The sequence below is a fragment of the Saimiri boliviensis genome, chromosome 5, assembly GCF_048565385.1.
Source record: "Saimiri boliviensis isolate mSaiBol1 chromosome 5, mSaiBol1.pri, whole genome shotgun sequence".
Taxonomy (NCBI): domain Eukaryota; kingdom Metazoa; phylum Chordata; class Mammalia; order Primates; family Cebidae; genus Saimiri; species Saimiri boliviensis.
Window position 1 is genome coordinate 148,155,634 of NC_133453.1, and position 24,626 is coordinate 148,180,259.

General features: G+C 38.9%; 1 long non-coding RNA gene across 1 annotated transcript in view; it reads left to right on the top strand.

Moving 5' to 3' along the window:
- The window catches only part of LOC141584431 (uncharacterized), a 76,896-nt gene extending 54,490 nt beyond the window's left edge, over window positions 1-22,406 (top strand). The window contains exons 18-23 of the long non-coding RNA XR_012517489.1: window positions 1,143-1,282; window positions 3,739-3,871; window positions 13,963-14,072; window positions 17,178-17,258; window positions 19,265-19,426; window positions 21,985-22,406. This is a non-coding gene — a long non-coding RNA (uncharacterized LOC141584431). The remainder of the gene's footprint in view (window positions 1-1,142; window positions 1,283-3,738; window positions 3,872-13,962; window positions 14,073-17,177; window positions 17,259-19,264; window positions 19,427-21,984) is intronic.
- The last annotated feature ends 2,220 nt before the right edge of the window (window positions 22,407-24,626 follow it).

Here is a 24,626-nt window from a genome sequence, read left to right on the forward strand (position 1 = left end):
CTTTGATGTTCTCATACAAACCTAATGATTTTCTAAGACCGTGACAGACATTTTAATGTCACTCTTTCTGTCACATTTGCCTCTTTCCATCCTGTATCTACAATTAACTAAATTTTGTATTGTCAGATTATTGATAAAACATTTGCATAGTTGTTTTAATTCACATATAATAATTGTGAATATTTATGGCTTACAATGTATTCAGATTTTATCTGCCCATTATGTATCCATCGCTGTAATGTCACACAGAATAATTATACCGCCCAATAGAAAACCCCTGTAATTCATATTCACCCTTCCTCTCTGCCAAGCCCCTTGTAACCACCAATCTTTTTACTACCTTTATACATTAGTGTTTTCCGGAGTGTTCTGTAAATGGAATTACACAGTATTTTGCCGTTTCCAACTTGCTTTTTTCACTTAACAATACACATTTTATATGGGCGAAATATAACTCCGTCATTTTTTAAATATTCATTACCCTAATAACAAAGGTGTTGAGCTAATCTTCATGTGTTTCTTGGATATAATTATAGCATTTTTGAAGAAATGTACATTTAAGTAATTAGCCATTTTTAATTTAGATATTTGACATTATTGAGTTAAAACCTATTTTTATATATACTGAATAATAGATCCTTATGTGGCGAGGAAAGTTTTTCTCCTGTTCATTGCTTTGTCTTTTTACTTTTTGATGATATACTTTGAATCACAGAAGATTTTAATTCTGATGAAGACCAATTTATCTATTTTTTATTCTGTCACTTATACATTATGTGTCACATGTTAAAAAACTTTGTTTAATAATCTAATGTCATGAAAATAGGTTTCTTTGTTATCGTCAATGGTTTGGGCCCATCTAGAACTTACATTAAGATATATAATTAATTTGGGTCAATCATGTATATGGTATGAGAGAGGAGTCCAACTTGCATATAGATATTTACTTGTCCCAGCAACATTTGTTAAAAAATACTTATTTTTGTCTCATTGAAATGACTTGCCAAACTTGAAAATCAGTTGCTCATGAAGGTGTTAATTTTTGGACACTCAATTTTATTGTATTGATGTATATGTCTATCTTTATACTAGTGCCACAAACCTCATTTTTTTCTTTTCCTTTTTTCTTTTTGTTTTGCAAGAAGGTCTTACTCTCTCACCCAGGCAAGAGTACAGTGGCATGATGATGCCTCACCGCAGCCTCCAACTCCTGGACTCAAGAGATCCTCCCACATCAGCTCCCTAAGTATGAGGAACTACAAGTGTGTGCCACCAAGCCTGGGTAATTTTTTCTTTTTTGAGACAGGGTCTCGCTCTGTAGGCAGGTTGAAGTGCATTGGTACAATCTCGGCTCACTGTGCCTTTGTCTCCTGGGTTCAAGTGATTCTTGTGCCTCAGTCTCCCAAGCAGTTGGGATTACAGGCGTGCTCCACCACACTCAGCTAGCTTTGGTAGAGATGGGGTTTCACCAAATTGGCCAGGATGATCTCAGTCTCCTCACTTCATGATCCACCTGCCCACCTCAGCCTCCCAAAGTGCTGGGATTATGGGTGTGAAGCACCGTGTCCAGCCACCTGGCTCATTTTTTAAAAACTTTTTGGTTTTTGAGACAGTTTCACTCTGTAACCCAGGCTGGAGTGCAGCGGTGAGACCTCCGCCCACTGCAACCTCCACCTGCTGGGTTCAAGCGATTCTCATGCCTCAGCCTCCCATGTAGCTGGGATTACAGGCATGCACCACCACATCCAGCTAATTTTTTTTTTTTTTTTTTTTTAAGACGGAGTTTCGCTCTTGTTACCCAGGCTGGAGTGCAATGGCGCGATCTCGGCTCACCGCAACCTCCGCCTCCCGGGTTCAGGCAATTCTCCTGCCTCAGCCTCCTGAGTAGCTGGGATTACAGGCACGCGCCACCATACCCAGCTAGTTTTTTTGTATTTTTAGTAGATACGGGGTTTCACCATGTTGACCAGGATGGTCTCGATCTCTCGACCTCGTGATCCACCCGCCTCGGCCTCCCAAAGTGCTGGGATTACAGGCTTGAGCCACCGCGCCCGGCCTAATTTTGTATTTTTAGTAGAGATGGTGTTTCACCATGTTGGTTTGGCTGGTATCAAATTCCTTACCTCAAGTTATCTGGCCTCCTGAGCCTCCCAAAGTGTTGAGATTACAGGCGTAAGCCACTGCACGCGCCAAAAACTTTTCTGTAGAAAAGGATCTCGCTGTATTGCACAGGCCGGTCTCAAACTCTTAACCTCAAGCAATCCTCTCGCCTCAGCCTCCTAAGTAGCTCTGATTGAAAGCACAAACCACTGCACCCAGATAGTACCACTAACATTTTATTACTGTTGCCTTGTAATTATTTTACAATCATAAAGTGTGCATTTACTATGCAGACTTTGTTGTTCTTTGTCAAGATTAATGTATTTTTTCTGGATCTATTTCATTTACATATCAATTTTAGAATCAACATGCAAATTTAGGCAAAAAATTCATCTAGAATTTTGATGGGGACTGCATTAAATCTGTAGATCCATTTGGAAAATAGTGCCATCTTGGCAATATTAAGCCTTTCAGTCAGTGAATATAAAATGTCTTTTCATTTATTTAGAATTTAATTATGTTAGTTCAATGAGTTTTATAGTTTTCAATGTACATATCTAACAATTGCTAATGTGTATAAATAAAATTGATTTCTCTATACTGACGATGTTTACTGCAACCTTGATGAACTCATTTTTTATTTCTAACTATATTTTGTTAGAACTCTTAGAATTACCCATACCCAAGACCATGTAATTTGCATAGTTGACTTTCTTTCTAATTCAGATTCTTCAAATTTATTTTTCTAGCCTATTATTCCTAATAACACCCTCTAGTAAAATGTTAAAAATAAAAGTGGCAGGCCGGGCACGGTGGCTCAAGCCTGTAATCCCAGCACTTTGGAAGGCCGAGGAGGGTGGATCACGAGGTCGAGAGATCGAGACCATCCTGGTCAACATGGTGAAACCCTGCCTCTACTAAAAGTCCAAAAAAATTAGCTGGGCATGGTGGTGCATGCCTGTAATCCCAGCTACTCAGGAGGCTGAGGCAGGAGAATTGCCTGAACCCAGGAGGCGGAGCTTGCGGTGAGCCGAAATCACGCCATTGCACTCCAGCCTGGGTAACAAGAGCGAAAACTCCGTCTCAAAAAAAATAAAAATAAAAATAAATAAATAAATAAATAAATAAATAAAAGTGGCAAGAGTGGACAACTTTCAAGTAAGTTATGATATGTGAATTATTTGATTGTCTTTAAGGTGAAGAAAGTTACTGTCTACATCTAACTTGCTATATATTTTTATGATAAGTTGATTTTGCATTAAGGAAGTGTTTATTCTTCATTTTTGAGATGATCATGTGGATTTCGTCCTTTATTTTATTAATATAGTGCATGAATACTAATTTCTTTTGTATGTTCAACCAAATTTGTGTTACTGATGTAAACATCCTTGGTCATACTGTATAATTCTTTTTACATGTTACTGATTTGTTTTGCTCATGTTTTTTAAAGATTTTAATATCTGTATTCATAATACACATCAATTTATAATATTCTGTTCTTCAAAGATCCCTATTAAATTTCTATTTGAGATCAGGGTAAATTTGTCTCATGCACTGGGAAGTGCTGTCTTCTCCACTTTGTGTCATTTTTAATTTTTTTGAACTCTTGGTAATAGATTGGTATTAATTTTTTAAAAGGTTTGATTGTATGCACCAGTGAATCCTAGCAACAAACACATGAACTTGGAAGGGGATCCTTTTCCAACTGAACCTTCACTTGAGAGCCCAGCCCTGGCCATCATCTAATATGGATTCCCAGCCCAGAGAAACTGTGAGTAATGTGTATGGTTTTGAGGCACTAAGTATGTGGTAATGCAGAAACTAGTAAGTAGTACACCAGATAGTAAATGTAATGTGGCATCCTGGATTGGATCCTAGAACCAAAGGAGGACATTACTGCAAAGCCTAGTAAAATGTGTTAGAAATCTGTACGTCAGTTAAAATTTTTGCACCACATACAACTTCTTTGTTTTCCTAATGATAGTATGGTTCTATTAGATGTTAACATTCCAGATATCTGAAAGAGGTAGAAAACTCTCTCTACTATCTATGAATATTTCTGTATATCTGAAGTTGTTTCAAATAGTAAAATGTGTAGATGTTATTTTGGCACAAAAAAAACAAAGCATAGGCAATAGCCTCATGTACAGGAAATTAATGGATGTGTAAGGAGGAAAGAGCATCCCATCATTGTGAACACAGGCGCACCTGCTTCAGGAAGACAACACTGAGCTCCAGGGTCTCTAGTCATCTTTTATCATTGCCATCAGGCTGCACACTCCCCACTCACCAATTGGAGTGTTAGTAACCACATCTTTAAAGATAGGTGCTCGTGCCTCATATTCCAGAAAGCCACAGTTTCAGACTCTATTTTGAAGTGAATCTGTAGGATCGACTAAAAACTTACTGAAAGCCATGACCGCAGGATATCAGAATCCAATAGTAAGAAATGTCTATTCAGTGTTTCAACTTCCTCCTGGTTTAGTCTTGGTAGAGTACCAATGTCCAGGAATTTAGCCATTTCTTCCTGGTTTACTGGTTTATGTTCATAGAGCTGTTTGTAGTAATCTCTGATGATAGTTTGTATTTCTGTGGAATCAGTGATGATATCCCCTTTACCTAAAGTACAATTTGTAAAAAGTCAGTGACAGGACATATAAACTTTATTTCTGCATTCAGGAGGGTGTTTTCTATATGCAACTATTTCTTGTTTTACATGCTCAAATGGCAGATATACCTTCAAGTCTTTGAGAAAACGGTGAAAATTATTGTTTTCACTCTACAGAGTGAATCATGAATTACTTGGAACCCTGTAGCCTGTTGACATTGATATCATAGGATTATATTGTCCCTTGCCAAACCCAAAAGCTGCAAAGTCAATATCATCATGGTCGCAGGTGAACTGGCTACAAAAAAAAGAAAAAGTTTCAAAATATGCTAAATGAGGCCAGTTCCTGCTTACCAAGACACAAGGTTTTTGGCAGGTGAAATAATATGTTGATATGTTTAGGCTTTGTGTCCTTACCCAAGTCTCACCTTGAATGGTAATCCTCAGGTGTCTAGGTGGAGACCCAGTGGGAAGTGATTGGATTATGGGGACAGTTCCTCCATGCTGTTCTCATGATAGTGAATTCTCAAGAGATCTGATGGTTTTATAAATGGTAGTTTTCCCTTTGCTGACACACTCTTGGTTGTGAGCTCTCTCAACGCCCTGCCCTCCCCGCCTCCACCCACTCTGTCTCTCTCTCTCTGTCTCCTTCCCTCCTTCCCTCACTCACTCATCTGCTGCCATGTAAGATGGGCCTGTTTCCCCTTCCACCATGATTGCAAGTTTCTGGAGGCCTTCCCAGCCGTGTGGAACAGTGAGTCCGTTAAATCTCTTTGAAGTTGCCTAGTCTCAGATACGTCTTTATAGCAGTTTGAAAACAGACTAATACATATATGTTGTATACAGGTGGTGAAAACTAGATAGAAAAAACAAAAAGATAAGCCATAGAAAACATATGTTAAACCCTCCATGCCATGATCTAAGAGATGGACATGGGCTGAATGAGGATTGTGCATATGTGTTGGCTAAAGAAAGAATCCCACTGCAGGGAGGACCATCCCCAACCTGCCGCCAACAGGTGGCACTTCACAGACCACAGCAATCTGATGGACAGCACCAGGGTAGTGTCCAGGAAACATACTTTAAAAGCCCACAAAGTCATGTGAATGCATCCTGCAATCCATAGAGCTCCACAAAATCAGCATGATTCCTTTTAAAGTCTGCAATCATATGGTATTATAACTTAATAGTAGGGCTCCGACCATTTTCCATATTTCTCACTGCCCTTCACTGATAGAGGTGCAGTGTCTGAAATTCATTTTCAGATGTAATTCATCCAGCATTTTTTGCTAATTTTACATGTGGCAAGCCATGTCTAACCTCTGTTAGTTGTTTCACTTTTCCTGGAATTCCTCATACATTATTCTTCCCCACGTGAAGGTGAGTGATGACAAATGTGAGTCCAGCACAGTGAGGAAGGCAGACAGGGGACCTGGCATTTGTAACATTAAAGAGAAGTTAAGAATTGGTGAAATGTAGTCATTAATAAAGATTTGGAAATATTTATCAAAGGACCCATATTAATAGAGCTAACTCTTGGTGAACAAGATTTTTCTTGGTCTAAGACGGCACAAGTGTGGAAAGGACAGAAGAGGAGCAAGCTGATGAGGTAGAAGCAGCCTGGTCCATGAAGGGCTCTGCAGTGGATTGAGGTTGGGGAGGCTGAGGGGAGCCTAAGAGCATAAGGGGGAATTAGGATTCAGATTCTGTCCTGAGAACAGAAGGGAGAAAAATAACAACCACCACCACCACCACCACAACAAAAAAACCAGCTTTATCTTCAAGTTCAAATCCTTTTCATGGAAAGAGAGTTGAAATGTATTGGGAAGTAGACAAGAATATAGGCAAGGAATTAGAGAGATTTTTAAATTTATTTGTGGAATTCAATATAAAGCAGAATCTTTGTGTTGCTCTATTTTATGTGTGGGGCTCATAGGAGAACAACATAGACTAAGTTTCCCTCTTCTCTAGTATTTCGGTTCAGTGGGCATTGAGAAAACTTAACAAAAACTAAACTGTGGGTGAAAGGGCTGACCCTGGGAGCCCAAAGGACAAGTTTCAGGCCTGGGATGGGGTGGGCAAGGCAGGCCTCCAGGGGGAGGAACATTGGAGGTGATTTTGGAGAGTGAGGAGTACTGAGTCCAGAAGACAGGGGAGGGAAAGGGAAGAGGAAAGTGTGTCCGTGGCACAGGCCAGGCCATAAGAAAAGGACAGTGAATTGGAAGGACTGCTGGGACGAGTAATACATGAGGAGGCAGGAGCAGGAGGGGCAGACCGTGGAAGGGTGGGGTAATGATCCAGGAGAGACCTTTCTCCTTGGGCATACACATGTTCACATGCCTGTGTCTGCATTTCCTCATGATAGTTTTGTGTCTCTCAGATTGTGACATGTTACATAAATTCATTCTTTATATCATATGTCCCCTTTTAAATTATATTTATACTGATTGTTTCCTGCAGAAGCTTTTTACTGGTAGATTATTTGTACCTAAACGATTCGCTCTCTTAGTAAACAAATGAAATTACCCATGTACATTTGACTTTGGAAACTAATATAGGTACACATGCTTCCTTTGGTTTTTGTCATCATATTATATTTATTGTACCCACTCACTTTTAGGTCATATAGATCTTCATATTTAAAGCAGATTTCATATAGACAACATATATTTGGGTCTTTGATTCACTCACTCTTTTCACTAGGGCATTTAGAACATTGACATTCAAAGTCATTATTGATATAATTGGATTAAAAATCTACCAAGTTTTTCACTATCTTCTAGTTGTTTATTTTCCTGATTCCTATTTTTTTTGTATTTCACTCATTTTCTACCTTTTGTTGTTTTAGATGAGCCTTTTATATGAATTTATCTTCTCTCCTTTCTTAGCATCTCAGCCATACATTTTTAAAAACATTTTTAGTGGTTAACCTAGACCAAAAAATTTTATTTTTCATATTCTTAATTGATCTAACAAAACACAGTCTGTTAAAAACAATAGTGGTACCAATGTATCCAAATATGCTTAAGTATGTGTCATAAATAATTAAATAATATTATGGATATATATATGTGTGTGTATATATATATATATATATATATATATATATATATATATATATAAAGAGAGAGAGAGAGAGAGAGAGAGAGACGTGTGTGTATTCTACCATGTAAGTGAAATGAATGACTGCAATGCTACAACGGATAAGAGAAAATAATTAGGATTATTCTGTTATTATAAGATGTTCACACTACCTGGTAAGTGATAGACTGGGATTTGAAAGGTGGCTTGCATTATTTTGAAGTGTAAATTGCAAACTCTAGGGCAGGCTGTTTGTCCAAGAGCCTCAGTTCCTTGCTGTTGAGCAGAGGCTGCATTCAGTTCCTTCCCATATTGGCTTCTGCCTCATGGCAGAATGAGACATCAAAGCCATCAAGGCAGGGAGCTTGCTAGCAAAAAGAAATCACACTTTGATGTCACATCACCCATGTGATATCTCATCTCCTTGTATTATTCTGCTGTATCAAAGCAAATCACATTTTGTGCCCAAACTCACAAGGAGATGATTACAATACAGGATCGTGTTAGTCAACAGGTGGGGATCATTGGGTACTGTCTTAGGGTATCTGCGCTATCAGGTCCTGTCTGATGTGCAACAGTTTCCCAGTATTCAGTTATTTTTCATAAAAGAACTGGTCAGATATTTTGTAGGATGCATAACAATGTGGATTCATCTGATGGCTTCTCATTATTTGAAGAGAACTATAGATCAATTGGAACACTTTTATTTAAATTGGAAGACAATAAAAACGGAACAATATATTATTTAGAAATACAAACTTAGCCATAAAAATAATATAGAACAAAGTGAGGAATGACAGAAAGGAAATTGAAAATAATTGTAACCTTCATGGGGGTAAAAAAGACTGTGGAATTGGGGAGCTGAACACTTGAGGTATCAAGAATATTGATAATATTCTGTTGATCAAGCTTGGCAGAGAATTTTTAAAAAGAGAGAAAACCTTTCTGTCTTGCATTAGCTCTGGATTTAAAGAACAGTTGCATAGTCAATCCAGAGAATTAATATATAGCTAACACAGAGTTTCTATTATTGTTAACCTCTTAATTAGCAGGGGGCATTTTTCATAATTTACACACCAGTAATACGCATTCTAATTCAGCGATATGCACATGTTTACCAGATTTTTTTTGTCTTTTTTTTAATTTAACGTCCATTTTCTGTTCCAGGAACTCTTCCAGAATAACATACTAATTTTTTTTCTTTTCTTTTCTTTTCTTTCTTTCTTTCTTTCTTTTTTTTTTTTTTTTTTTTTTTTTTTTTGAGATTGAGTCTCTGCCTGTCACCAGGCTGCAGTGTGATCTCAGCTCACGGCAACCTTTCCCACCGAGTTCAAGTGATTCTCCTGCCTCAGCCTCCTGAGTACCTACAGGCACCTGCTAACACACCTGGCTAATTTTTTGTATTTTAGTTGAGGCGGGGTTTCACTATGTTGGCCAGGATGGTCTTGATCTCCTTACCTCATGATCTGCCCACCTCAGCCTCCCAAAGTGTTGGGATTGCAGGTAGAAGCCACTGGACTCGGCCAGCATATCACATTTTGATATCGTGTCTCCTTAGGCTTTCTTTGTCTGTGTCCGTTTCTCTGAATTTCCTTGTTTTTGATGACATTGACATCCTCTATTTGTGATTTCTATGATTATTTTTTCTTATAGTCAGACAGGAATTGTGGGTTTTGGAGGGGAAGACCACAGGAATTAGTGTAATACTGGTGACATTGTATCAGAATGCTGTATCGCTATTGATACTAATTTAATCATCTAGATTAGGGAGTTTACGTCACTTTCTCCACTCCACTCTTTTTACCCCGTTTCCATGCCATATATTTTGAAGAAGATGTTACTATGCACAGCACATATGTCACAAGTGGAGAATTATGCTCTACCTCCTTTGGGGTAGGACATCTACAAATATAATTTGTGTTTCGTTGCTATAGGCAATTTACCTATTCTCCAGCATTTATTTTGTATTTATTTCATTGGAACATATGGAATATTATGCAAATAGTAAATATTTATTTCCACTATAATTAAACTAGTTTATTATATTGCTCACATTGCTCTCGTGTTGTTCATTGGAAGGTCTTTCAGTCAGCTGCTTTACCACTTTGAAGTACCCACATTACTGCTGTTTGATTTTGTTTGTGTAGTTGGTTGTTTGGTTGTGTTGTTTTAACTTTTTCTTACTTTCTGGCACTATAAGGTGCTTAAATTTAATAGTGTTGATTTCCTGCCCAACTCTACCATTAACCATTTCTCCTAAAATCCCTAGTTCTTCTTTTGCTGAGTGGCATTAGATGTTCTCGTTTCTACTAGGGATCTATTACTTTTGTGCTCTGTCATCTAACAAAGTATGTGTGTATGTTACTCATACTCAGATATATATGTGTTTTTCTACTTTCCCCATATGTATCTATGTAACGTTAAGCATGAATTCTTCCTAATATTTCTGCACCCATGATCTAATTCAGTACCACATGAATCAGTCTCCCCATTCCCGCTACGTGTACGTGACCTCCCATGTTAACAGTGAGATGGTTGGGCCCCTTTATGTAATCGGTGAGTCCAAAATACATGCAGAGTGGTTGTAGAATTGGTAATTCATACCCCCACGGGAAAGAATATTTCCAACTACAATAGAGTATTTATATCCAAATGCTTTGACATTGAGCCTAAGAACTTCTGTTTTTCTAAATTTCTTAAGCTGAGGTCCCCTTTCTCCCACTTCCCGAGATTATTTCATTTCTTTGTTATGCAGTGATATTATTTTGACTGCATTCCTCCAGGGGATCTCCCAAACTATTTAATGACATTCAAAATTCACATCTGTGTAGGTTGACACTTTGTGATGTAAAATTCTACAGGGTTTGTAAAATAGCAAAAGTAAGATACCATTGCAGTATCACAGAAAATTATTTCACTGCACACATACAAAAGGTTTCTATTTCACCTATTCAGCCTTCCTCTCTCAAGCCCCCTTTTTCTGAGATAGAGTTTCACTCTTGTTGCCCAGGCTGGAGTGCAATGGCGTGATCTTCAACACCTGCCTCCTGGGTTCAAGCAATTCTCCTGCCTCAGCCTCCCGAGTAGCTGGGATTAGAGGTGCCCGCCACCATGCTTCGATAATTTTTGTATTTTTGGTAGGGATGGGGTTTCACCATGTTGACCAGGCTGGTCTTGATCTCCTGACCTCAGGTGATCCACCTGCCTCAGCCTCCCAAAGTGCTGGGATTACAGACGTTAGCCATGGCACCCAACTCAAGCCCCTTTAACCACTTACCTTTTTCCTACCATTATAATTATACCTTGTCCACAATGACATATAAGTGTAATTAATTACACAGTATGTACTTTCTTCAAACTGACTTCTTTCACTTAAGAATATGCTTTTAAGATTTGTGGGCCAGGCACAGTGGCTCACGGCTGTAATCTCAGCATTTTGGGAGGCTGAGGGTGGGCAGATCACCCAAGTTCAGTAGTTCAAGCCCAGCCTGCCCAACATGGAGAAACCACAGTTTCTATTAAAAATACAAAATTAACTGTGTGTGGTGGCGCATGTCTGTCATCCCAGCTACTCAGAAGGCTGAAGCAGGAGAGCTGCTTGAATCCGGGAGGCATAGGTCGCAGTGAACTGAGATTGAGCCATTGCACTCCAGCCTGGGCAGCAAGAGCAAAACTCCGTCTCAAGAAAAAAAAAAAAAGATTTGTGAAATGTATCTCTTGATAACATAGATTTGAATTTTAATAAGTACTAAAGGTTGATTATATTTTCATGTGCTTTTTGGCCATTTGTATAGCTTTTTTGGAGAAATGTCTGTTCATACAATTTACTCACATTTAGTTTTCTTCTTTGTTTTGTAAGAATGTTTTGTATATTCTCCACAAGAGACCCCAATCAGCTCTATGATTTGCAAACGTTTCTCCTACGTTTGGGTTATCCTTGTGACCCAAACTTAGAATCACAGAAGTTTTAAAATCCAATGAAGTTCAATTTATCTACTTTTTTTCTTATTGACTTGTATTTTGATGTCATAGCTTATAATCCATTGTTTCACCTAAGCCAGAAAGATTTATTTCTATGTTCTATGGGATTTGTAGTTCCAGCTTATACATATGAGTCTATGGTCTATTTTGAGTCAGTTAAATATATTGTGTAAGGGAGGAGTGAACTTTCACGCCAGTATCCACTTGTTCCAGTAATTTTATAGAAAATATTTTCCCATCTGGGCGTGGTGGCTCACGACTGTAATCTTAGCACTTTGGGAGGCCAAGGCGGGTGTCTCATGAGGTCAGGAGTTCAAGACAAGCCTGGCCAACATAGTGAAACCCCATCTCTACTAAAAATACAAAAATATAGCTGGGCATGGTAGCAGGTGCCTGTAATCCCAGCTATTTGGGAGGCTGAGGCAGGAGAATCTCTTGAACCTGGCAGATGGAGATTGCAGTGAGTAGAGATTGTGGCACTGCACTCCAGCCTAGTGACAGAGCAAGGCTCCATCTCAAAAAAAAAAAAAAAGAAAATATTTTCCATACTAAATTATCTTGGCAGCTATAGGGCCCAGCCCTATAGGGTTCTGTGAGCCCCTCCCTGCTGGTGCAAAGATGAGAAACTGTAGAAATAAAAGACACAGACAGAGACAGAGAAAAGAGAGTTTAGGCTCAGGGGTCCACTGCCAACCAAAGTGTGGAGACCTGCAGTGGCCCCGAGTACCTGGACACTGACTTTTACTGAGTACAAAGCAGTGGGCAGGGAAGGTAGGGTGAGGTGATAGTAAACAGGGATAGGGTCAGGTAAATCATCTGTCTTGAAGATCGGGGGCCCAAGACTTCCAAGTAGCCAAGGCAAGGAGAAAACCTAATGCATCAGTGCTCTGTTTATATGGTTAATTGCATTTATTGACACAAATGCTGAACCATCCTTGCATCCCTGGATGAAACCCACTTGATTGTGATGAATTATCTGGTAGACGTGCTGTTGGATTTGGTTTGCTGCTATTTTGTTAAGGATTTTAGCATCTGTGGTCATCAGAGGCATTGGCCTGTAATTTTCTTTTTTTGTTTTGTTCTTTTCTGCCTTTGGTATCAGGGTGATACGCACTATGATTAATAATTTGGGGCTCGGTGCAGTGGCTCATGCCTGAAATCCCAGAACTTTGGGAGGCCAAGGCAGGTAAATCATGGTGTTAAGAGATCAAGATCATGGTGGTCAACATACTGAAACCACATTTCTACTGAAAATACAAGAAATTAGCTGGGCCCTTCCTAGCTGTTTGGGAGGCTGAGGCAGGAGGATCACTTGAACACAGAAGGCGGAAGTTGCAGTGAGCCAAGATTGTGCCACTGCACTCCAGCCTGGCAACAGAGCAAGACTCTGTCTCAAAAAAAAAGAAAATGATCTGGAGATGATTCACTCCCTCTTCATCTTTTAGGATACTTTCGGTAGAATTGATATCAGTTCTTCCTTAAACATCTGGTAGCATTTGTCTGTGTCTCTGTCTGGTCCCGGGCTTTTTTGTTGGACAATTACTTATTATTGATTTCATATCACTACTGATTGGTGGTTTCTTCAGGATATGATTTCTTCCTGATTTAACCTTGGCAGGGTGGTTGTATGTTTTTAGGAATTTGTTTATTTCTTCTAAATATTCTACTTTGTGTGCATAGAGGTATCAATACTAGTCTCCGATGATATTTTGTATTTCTGTGGTATCAACTGTAGTGTCTCCATTTTCATTTCTCATTGAGCTTATTTGAATCATCTGTCTTTTCTCAGTTAATCTAACTAGTGGTCTGTCAAAGTTGTTTATCTTTTCAAATCACCAGCTTTTTATTTCATTGATCTTTGGTATTATTTTGGGGGCTTCAATTTTATTAATTCTGCTCTGATCTTTGTTATTACTTTCCTTGTGATAGTTTTGGATTTGGTTCGTTCTTGTTTTATAGTTCTTTGACTTGTGATGTTAATGTCATTTTATGACCTGTATGACCTTCTGACGTAGACGTTTAGCACTATAAACTTCCCTCTCAGTACTGCTTTTGTTGTATCCCAGATGTTTTGTGTCACTGTAATAATTAATTGAAAAAATAAAATTTCCATCAGGTTGCCTAATTTCCATGTATTCGTATCCTTTTGGGAGTTCTTCTTGGAATTAATTTCTAGTTTTGTTTCACTGTAGCCTGAGAAGATATTTGATGTGATGTCACCATATCAAGGAATGTCTGCAAGGGATCCAGTGATGTTAAAGACACAAGGGTTGGAGGTCCCTGAGCAGAACAAAGTCCCACAGTGAGTGCGTACCCAGTATGGTGTCCACTACTACAGCTAAGTTCCGGGGGAGAAAGGAAGGGACCCTATGTGAGCTGGTAGCTCAGTGTAATACCCTGGAAAAGCCCTCAAACTGCAGCCCACTCCAGCATTTGGGCCCACGAGGGCAAAGAAGCTCTCCTTGAGTTCAGATACCAAAATTCTGCTGCTAGGACTGGAGAGGCTGAAAGCACTTACCCTTTCCACAGAAGACTCATTCTCTCAGGGTGTGATCTCTGCCAGCTTTTCATTTCTTTCTTTTTTTGTGTCATGGATTCCTCCAGGGAACTTTGTGATAGGCTCTAGTACATTTGATCTATGATTATTCATTTGTAATGTTGGTTTTCATTCTGAGAATTGATGAGTGACATCTCTAGTTGGGCATCTGGAGAAGCTCTCTAATGCCTTAGGGCAGGCGTCCCCAAACTACGGCCCGTGGGCCGCATGCGGCCCCCTGAGGCCGATTATCCGGCCCCCTGCCGCCCTTCAGGAAGGGGCACCTCTTTCATTGGTGGTCAGTGAGAGCAGCACAGTATGTGGCGGCCCTCCAATGGTCTGAGGGACAGTGAACTGGCCCCCTGTGTAAAAAGTTTGGGGACGCCTGCCTTAGGGCATGGACTGGTCCATGGGACGTACAGTGGCTTAGGTTTCATTCTGAGCTCCAGAGTAGGTAATGTTGGGTAGAGCTGGAGTAGGCTGACCTTTCCTTTTGTCTCTAGCGGCAGGTGCAAGCACCAGCTCTGATGGGGTTGGCAGAGGACTGGCGTAGACACTGTAAGATTCTCAACTGTCAGCTGTCGTAGTAATCTACTGAGTACATGAGCAGGTACAAGGTCCCCTTATAGCCAGGGTTGTGTGAGCAATGGTATTAGCTGAGGTCATGAAAAGTTTTCTCCTTCTCCAGCACTGTGCTACTGTGCCAACAGATTTTGTAATGGCTGTAATTGTGTTGGTTGATCTCCGGCTAGGAGATGGCACATGCAGGAGAGAGCCAGCTGCAGTCACGGTACTGGGATTTGTGCTGAGCCGTTGTTACCCAGAGCAAGCAATCAGATGATGGTCAGAGACCTATCACCTAAAAGTCCCTGTTCCTGTTTTGCTACCAGGGCAGGTAGAGGGGCAAAGCTAGGTCAAGAAAGTCCATACATCTGCTCCCCGTGTGTGGGTACAAGCAGCAGTTTCAATAGGGGTTGGTGGACAATTCTCTGGCCACTGGGATAGTTCCAGTGAGAAGCAGGACCTCCTGTGCTTCCAAAGAGTCCCCATGGGGAGACAGGGCCAGGCAATAAATGGCAGATAGACTGGCCCAGCTCCCCATGGCCTTTACACAGCAGGTTTCATCCGTGCAGATTTCTCCTGATGAAAAGCCACAATAGTCAGCTAGGTCCCAGACAATCCATGTTCAGAACACAGACCCACTCCAGGTCACAAGTCTTTTAAGTGGAGACTGAAAATGAAATAGTGGCTCTCAGGCCACACCCCTCTTGATTTGGCATGTGGAGCAGAGTAACCAGCTCCTATGGTCCTGGCAAGAGAATGCTTCCTGCTTGTCCTTTGGTTTTGGAACCGGAGGACTCATACTCCACTCAATATTAAATTGCATTTCTCAGTTGGGAGCTTCTCCCAACATGTGACCACCGCCTAGATTGCCTGGCTGATTTCTGCAAGGTCGCCTATGAATTAGGATTTAGAATATCTTCCTTGTTTCCCTGTTGGGGTCTGGGAATGCACACACAGCACATCCAGGTAGCACTCCTTTCATGCTCCCCTCCTGTCTGAGTCAGCTCCAGTGTTGGGTAGAGTGAAGATAGTCTCTCCCTTTCACATTCTGAAGACTCCATTCCCCATCTGATACTTGGGGCAAATTGCAGCTTGTCTCTCCTTTCATTTTTTCTGTTGAGTTCCTGTGTTGGGTAAAAATTCACAGTGTAAATCTCCACATACTATTTTGCTGTTTCCAAGCATGTGGGGCACACTCACAAAGCCTCCAATCTGCCATCGTGGGGGGAAAAAACAAAACATGCTCCACTTTATGAGTAGAGTGTCTACCAAAGTTTTTGGAACTGTCACCCTGAACATGTGCCTGTTCTTCTCCAATTATAGTTATTTTGTGCAGTCATTTTTATGTCAGTGCACAAGCATGAATGTTTATTTTACTCTTTACATCTACTACTTCATTTATTTGATTGTTCAAATTTTTCCACTGTTGGCTATGGGAAGGTCTTTTCTTTGGATCCTCTGTCATTTTGAAACACGACCATCGTTAAATTTTGATATTGTTATGTGTTTGGTTAGTTGTTTGCATTTTATTGTCTTCTGAACTACTAGGTACTCAGCCTAGTTGTGTTAATTCCCTTGCAAGCCTAGTATTAGCCGTTTTTTTTAGAGTCCTAGTTATTTCTATTGGAAAATTTAATTAGAAATGGAGATCTTGGACCTGGGTGTATTCAGTGCTCCTGGGGCATCTCTACTGAGTCCTGAACTTGTCTGCTGACAGAGTAAAGTCCACACTCCTGCTCCCCATGGATGGGGATATACATATTCATATATGTGTGTATGTGTTTGTGTGTATATACACACAGATACACATATATGTATAAATATTTATCATGTATCTGTACATATCTTTATTAAACATGAGTTCCTAATAATGCTGCAGCTCCAGCATTGGATCTAATCCAGTACTATCCGAATCAGTGCACCTGTTACCACTTATTTGTATGTAGCCTACCACGTTTCCAGTGATAACGATGGTTCTGTTACTTAATCACTGAATCCAAAAGACATGTATAGTGGTTCCAGAATTGGAAATGTACACTGCCTTGAGAAAGAACTCTACCAACTAAAGTACTTATGGATGAATCTTCACTCTTTAGATTCAGAATATCCACTTATTTGATAAGTTACTTGGGTCAGTTGCTATTTCCCCACTCCCTTCTGTGAGGTTATTTCACTGAAGTGTACAGTTGTATTACATCCGTTGTCCCATGCTGTCTCCTCCCTACTGTATAAGGTTTTTAATTTGCTTATTTATATTATCAAGTTATTTAACGTTTGTAAGATATAATTATGTGTCTATCATTACAGTATGATACCAGTATGATTTCACTTCCCAGAGGAAATCTGCAGTACCTCACCAGTTTGAACTGCCTCTCTTCTGAGCCCCCAGTAAATACCAAATATTTGTCTCTATATTTTTTCACTTTCCAGGGTGTCACATAACTATAATCATACACAGTATTTTACCTTTTTTAATTTGCTTTTTTTCCTGCAGTATGTCCACCCTTTAGATTTGTAAAATGTATCTCATGGTTGTTTAGATTTTCATTTCCTTATGACAAAACTTTAGGCCTCGCATCCTGTGCTTAGTGGACCTGACTGTAGCATCTTTGGGGAAATGTCTATTCAAATAATTTACCAAGTTGATTGTGATATTTGCCTTTTTATCTTTGAGTTGTAAATTTTTTTGTGTATTTTGTGTATAATAGACCCTTTTATGCTATATGATTGTGAATATTTTCTTCTACTTTAGCTGTAATATTGTAGAAATAAGAGAAATTATGGTTTAACCTAAGAACACAAATATGTATTTCTATATTCTATACATATTCTGTATTTCTATATTCTATATTTCTATATTCTGTTGTTTAACCTAAGAACACAAACATGTATTTCTGCATTTCTATATTCTAGATTTGGTCTCTTTAGCTCTTGTATTTGGGTACATGATCATTTTAGCCAATTATGTGTATGTTATGAGAGAGAAGTTCAACTTGCTTGTGGATATTCAATTGCCCTAACAACATTTGGTGTGAAAGTATTTTCCATGTTGAATTGACTTGGCGACCTTGTGAAATTTTTGATTATAAAGGTAAAGGTTAATTTTTGGACATTCAGTTCCATTGTATTCCTTTGATTTGTGTATTAATTTGTTTTCACTCTGCTATCAATAACTACCTGAGACCAGGTAATTTAAAAAAAGATTTGTTTGACTCACAGTTCCACATACTTGGGCAGGCCTCAGGAAACTTAAAATCATGGCAGAAGATGAAGGGGAAGCAAAGCACATCTTACATGGTGGCAGAAGAGAAAAAGCTAGTGAGGAACTGCCACACACTTTAAACCATCAGATCTTGTGAGAACTCACTGTCATGAGAACAGCAAGGGGGAAGTTCACTCCCATGATTCAGTTACCTCCCATCAAGTCCCTCCCCTGACACAAAGGTATTATAGTTTGAGATGAGATTTGGGTAGGGACACAGAGCAAAACCATATCAATCTGTATGCCTGTGTTTATACTAGTACCACAGATCTTTATGTTGACTGCTTTGTAGTCAAAGCGGATATTCATATATCCTATGGAAATTACGATATATGAATCTATATTGTGAACTCTGCTTTTCATTTGAAATTTCTTTTGGCTGCTTTGCATTACATTGTATTGCATTACACCTGAATTTTAAAATCAGCTTGCCAGTTAGAAAAAAAATGTTACCTCACATTATAATAGGGAGGGTAATATATCTGTATGTCAATTTGGAAAATATTGACACTTAGTAATATTAAATTTGTGTTTACTTTTCTAGGCTAATTAACCTATCTACATCCTCCACTACAATGTTGAAAGCAAGTGTGAAGAGTGAACATCCTTGTCTTGTTTATAGCCTTGGAGAAAGTATTGAGCCTTTTAGATAAATTATGATGACATGTGAGTATATAACATATGATGACATGGATGTACTTTAAAGAAAGTTTCCTTATTGGCATATTTGCTCTGTATTGTTGTCGTGAATAGATTTTTGACTTGTCAAGTGCTTTTTCTGCATCTTTTAGATGATCATGTGCCTTTCATTTTTTAGTTTATTAATATAGGGCATGACACTAATTATTTTATATGTTGAACCAAATTTGCATTCCTGAGACAAATACGTTTGGTGATGGTGTATAATTCTTTTTATATTTGCTAATTTGTTTTGCTAGCATTTTCTTGAGGATGTTTGCTTTTACATTTACAAAACATACTGGTCTTTTTTTTTTCCTTGAAGTGACTTGCTTTAGTTGTAGTATTACTATAAACTGATTGAGTATACATTAAGAAGTGATCGCTCCACTTATTTTGTAGTTGTTTAAGTTGTATGAAGAATTTGTGATCGATTGTTATTAATTATTTAAAGGTTGGGAATAATTCACCAATGAAGTCATCTCAACTAAAACAGGGCATTGACCCCTACCAACAATCATATGAGGTTGGAAGAGGATCCTTCCCCAGCTGAACCTCCGCTTGAGATCTCATCCTTGGCCATCATCTCTATCTGGATTCATGATTCAGAGATACTGTGAGTAATGTGTGTGTGGTTTAGAGCCACTTAGTGTGTGATAATTTATTAAACAACAATAAATAATATACCTGACAGTAAATGCAGTATATGCTCTACAGAAAAATGACATTACTGCAAAGCCTAGTCAAATATGGAAGAAGTCTATGCTTCAATAAATAGTTTTGTACAAATTATTTATTTAAAATAATTTTATAAATATATAAAAAATAATTTTATAAATAAATGGTAGCAAACTATTGAAGCATAGACTTTTTATATTTATATTTATAGAAATAATTGGTACAAAACTATTGAAGCATAGATTTTTTTCCCATATTTTACTAGATTCATGGTTATATAAGATGTTACACTGCTGGTAACTCAAGGATATACAGAACTCTTTGTACTGTGTGTGCATCTATTTGTGTACTTGAAACTATTTCATGGAAAAATATTCTTAAAAAAGTATCACTTTTTTTTTTTAGATGGAGTTTCGCTCTTGTTGCCCAGGCTGGAGTACAATGGTGCAGTCTCGGTTCACCGCAACCATCACCTCCTGGGTTCAAGCGATTCTCCTGCCTCAGCTTCCCGAGTAGCTGGGACTACAGGTGCGCACCACCACGCCCAGCCAATTTTTTGTGTGTATTTTTAGTAGAAACGGGGTTTCACCATGTTGACCAGGATGGTCTTGGTCTCCTGACCTCATAATCTGCCCGTCACACCATCCCAAAGTGCTGGGATTACAGGCATGAGTCACCACACCTGGCCAAAAGTATCACTTTGATTCCAAAAAATTCTAAAACATGAACAGAATACCTTTGGCTCAGAAGATGAAAGGGCATGTAAAGAGAGAATAGCAAAGCAAAGCATCTTTCTTTTCTCTCTTTTTTTTTTTTTGAGACGGAGTTTCGCTCTTGTTACCCAGGCTGGAGTGCAGTGACACAATCTCAGCTCACTGCAACCTCCACCTCCTGGGTTCCAGCAATTCTACTGCCTCCGCCTCCCAAGTAGCTGGGACTACAGGCATGTGCCACCATGGCCAGCTAATTTTTTTTTTTGTATTTTATGTAGAGACAGGGTTTCACCATGTTGACCAGAATGGTCTCGATCTCTTTACCTCGTGATCCACCTGCCTCGGCCTCCCAAAGTGCTGGGATTACAGGCGTGAGCCACCACGCCTGGCCTTTTTTTTTTTTTTTTTTTTTTTTAGATGAAGCCTCACTCTGTTGCCCAGGCTGGAGTGCAGTGGCGCGATCTTGGCTCACTGCAACCTCTGCCTCCCAGGTTCAAGCAGTTCTCTGCCTCAGCCTCACAAGTAGCTGGGATTATAGGAGCCTACCACCATGGCCAGCTGATTTTTGTATTTTTAATAGAGACAGGGTTTCACCATCTTTGCCAAGCTGGTTTGGAATTCCTGACCTCGTGATCCACCCGCCTTGGTCTCCCACAGTGCAGGATTACAGGTATGGGCCGCCGTGCCCAGCCGCATCTTTGCATATCTATATACCAACTTGAACACAGGTATAATCCTTCTGCTTCAGGAAGATTCCTTCAAGTCCCCAGGGACTCTCATTCTCTTTCATCTTCCTCATCATATTTCAGATTTTTCAGTCACCAGTTTAACATCAGTAACCAGTTTTTGAAAGATAGGTGTTCATGCCTCAAATATCTCAGAAAGCCTCATTTCCAGATAATCATTTAGCAGGACTCAAACAAATAGACTAGAATTTATTCAGAGCTTGCAGTCAGGAGTGCCTTAATGCCAACATGACCATGATGAGAACAGCGCATCCTCTTGTGAATGAAGCATTCATACAGTATAAGTTGCTGAGACTCAATAACATGTGTCTACTGTACAAGTAAGGTAGCAATTACTAGAATCTAAAATTTTTGGGGGGACATGAGGGACATTTGTTAAAGATTTATGAGATGTGAGCAACCAATTACAAGTACTCTAAATCAGTAGATGGGCATTTGATTTGCCTGTTAGGGCTGCAGTCAGGGTCTCTGGGCTTCAGTGCTGTACACAAAGAATTTCAATGACAGATTTTGGTAACAACAGTAACAACTCTTCATCTATTATATTGCGGCTTGACACCATTTAACTTCATTTCACTGTATATGAAGACCAACTCTATACTCCATGCAAACTGAACAGTGGAATTAGTATAGTGAAGAACAAAGACAAACTTTTGCCAAATTTAAAGGAAACTGGAGGTTTTACAGGGAAACAAATAGAGGTAAAATATTTTTGTTTAATTCTTACTTTAAAGATAATTTTGTTCTGCTCTTTTAAATTGAAAGCTCTACTTTCATATTTTTAAAATAGAGTGAGTTTATCAGCCACATGTATGAAAATAATATAGGAAAGGTAGTTTTGTGTCAACACGGGTTGTTTATTCACCTCATACACATTATTTGCTTCACCTCTGATGCTTATTTCTTAGCCTTGGTTTTGGTGCAAGATTTAAAGGCCTCAGTCTCCATGCAATATTAAATATTCATTCAAATGACTTTTCTCTGTGCTTCGCCTTTGTTTCTGAATTGCTCCTGTACTTTTGTGATCCATATTTCAGTGAGTAATGTTGGCAACAGCAGTTCTGCCTGTATGGATACTGGCATGGATGTTGTCTCCCATTCTTACCACTGGATGTGGAGAATGGCTTTAAAAATTTAGCCCATCTGTTCTCATCTCTCAGTTCCATCTTCTCAACTCAGAGTGTCTTCCAAAGTCCATGCCACACCACAGCCTGGAAATTCTTCCAAAGCACTGTCTTCAGGCAAATTGGGGTTCGTGTTACTGTCTCTGTGTCTCAGGTATCATTGTCCTACATTGTTTGATAAAATCTGTCTTATAAACCATTATTCTATAAACTTTGCCCCTTTTTAAATTTATTTATGCATGTGGTATGGCGTATTTAGTCCTCAGGGGGAGGGTATTAGAATAGGGTTTTGCATATCTAGAGATGGGGATTGTTGGGACGCATCTTAGGACTTGACAGCCGTATCAGATTCTGTCCAATCTGCATCATTTTCTTAGTTTTTACTTATTTTGCTGACCTCGACCCTTGTGAAAAGAACTTGTTGGGTATTTTGCAGAATGTATCACAATATGGATTTGTTAAATTTTTCATTATTTGACTCACATTATTCATTGATATATATGCATATTTAACTTTGAAGAAAAAAACCCTAAACAATATGTTATTTAGCAATGCACATTTAGAAAATGATAAGAATGTCGTCATGATGAAAAAGGGAATTCAACATCTTAGTAACATTCACCAGAGTAAAGGAGAGAATGGAACGGGGGAGGTATTACATGGCATATTGATTCATCAACAGCATGGATAACATCCCTCATCTTCTGAGAAGATTAAGAAAAACAGGAAATAATTTTTCCATTCTAGAATAATTTTAAGTTTATAGAACCTTTGGAAGTCAGTACAGAGAGTTTATATATACACATACACACGCATATCCAACACACGATTTTCCTTCTTGTTCACTTCTTGCATTAGTGTGGGATATTTTTCACAATTATCACACCAATATTATGCAGTTTCATTCACTAACAACTGTACATTAATTGTTCACTGATTTAACATTTAATTGAGTATCCATTTTCTGTTCCAGAATCGTATCCAGGATACTATATCACATTTAGGTATCATGCCTTTTTGTGCTCCTTTTTTTAACTATGCCAGTGTCTCAGGACTTTTTGTTTTTCGTGATATTTATCCACATTTGGGATTCATTATTTATGTTTTTCTCATGATAAGACTGATGTAGGTTTAGGTAAGGAAGACCACAGATGGTAAGTTCCACACCAAGGGGAAGTAGTATTGACATGCTTTGAAGTTAGTGACTTTAGGTTGATCACCTGTGTGAGGTAGTTTAGGTCTTTCTCCCAATATACAATTAATCTATTTTTTGGTCAGGTATGGTGGCTCACACATGTAACCCCAGCACTTTGGAAGGCCAAGGTGGGTAGATCACAAGGTCAGGAGTTCAAGACCAGCCTGGCCAAGATAGCGAAATCCCATCTCTACTAAAAACACAAAAATTGGCAGGGCGTGGTGACAGGCACCTGTAATCCCAGCTACTTGGGAGGCTGAGGCAGAGAATTGTTTGAACCTGGAAGGCAGAGGTTGCAGTGAGCCTAGATCATGCCACTGCACTTGAGCCTGGGCGACAGAGCAAGATTGCTTCTCAAATAATAACAACAATAATCTGTTTTCCCTTTACCATGTTGCCCTTTTTTTTAAAGTCACTAAATATAAAACATACTTAACAAATGGAAATTATACTTCAACTTTTTATGGCAGTACTAGTAAGCATGTTTATTTTCCACGGGCAATTTTTCTGTTCTCCATAATGCATTACATATCTATTTAATCATTTGAATCATATAGGATATTATATAAAATTATATAATTTATTGTATGCTATACTAATTTATATATTTTTTTGCTCATGGTTTCAGTGTTGGTCATTGGAAGGTCTTTCCCTTGGCTCCTGTAAAATTTGAAATTACATCATACTGTTTGATTTTGTTTGTTTCTTTGGTTTTATTGTTCTTTAACATTATTTTACTTGCTAGAATTTTAAGGTGTTCCAGGCTTATTGTGTCGGTTTTTTGCCCAATCCACGTATTAAGCATTTTTCATGGAATCTTAGTTGCTTGTTTTGGTGAATGGTATGAGAAACAAAGATTTGGGTAGCGTGTGCTCTCATTCTTAATTTCATAGTGAGACAGTTTGTCTTCTTTGTGTAATCTTTGAGTTCCAAACTACTTGCATAGTAGTTTCAGAATTCGTAGCGGATAATGACTACACCAACTGAGTAAGATGCTTATACAGATCAGTTGTTCTTTAGGCTAGAATCTCTCCTTATTTCCTAAATTACTTGGGTCAGCCTCTTTTTCAGATATTGGGCAATACCCTCAATATCACTTCCTGTATTTTTTTACCTTAATCTTAGGGAATTTCACGCACTGCCATGCCTCTTCCTTTTCTTTCTTGACTTCTGGAGCAATGAATTCCCCCAAAAGGGACTTTGTAGTCTACCTTCAACGGTCCCTGATGGAAAGAACCTGTAGAAACATCCCTGCATGCCTCACGATAAGCTCAGTTAACACAGTGAACATGGCCTTCCCCTCTAAACCACTCCCACCATCGACTGGGCAGCAGCTTATTATCCCTAATAACTTTCCTTG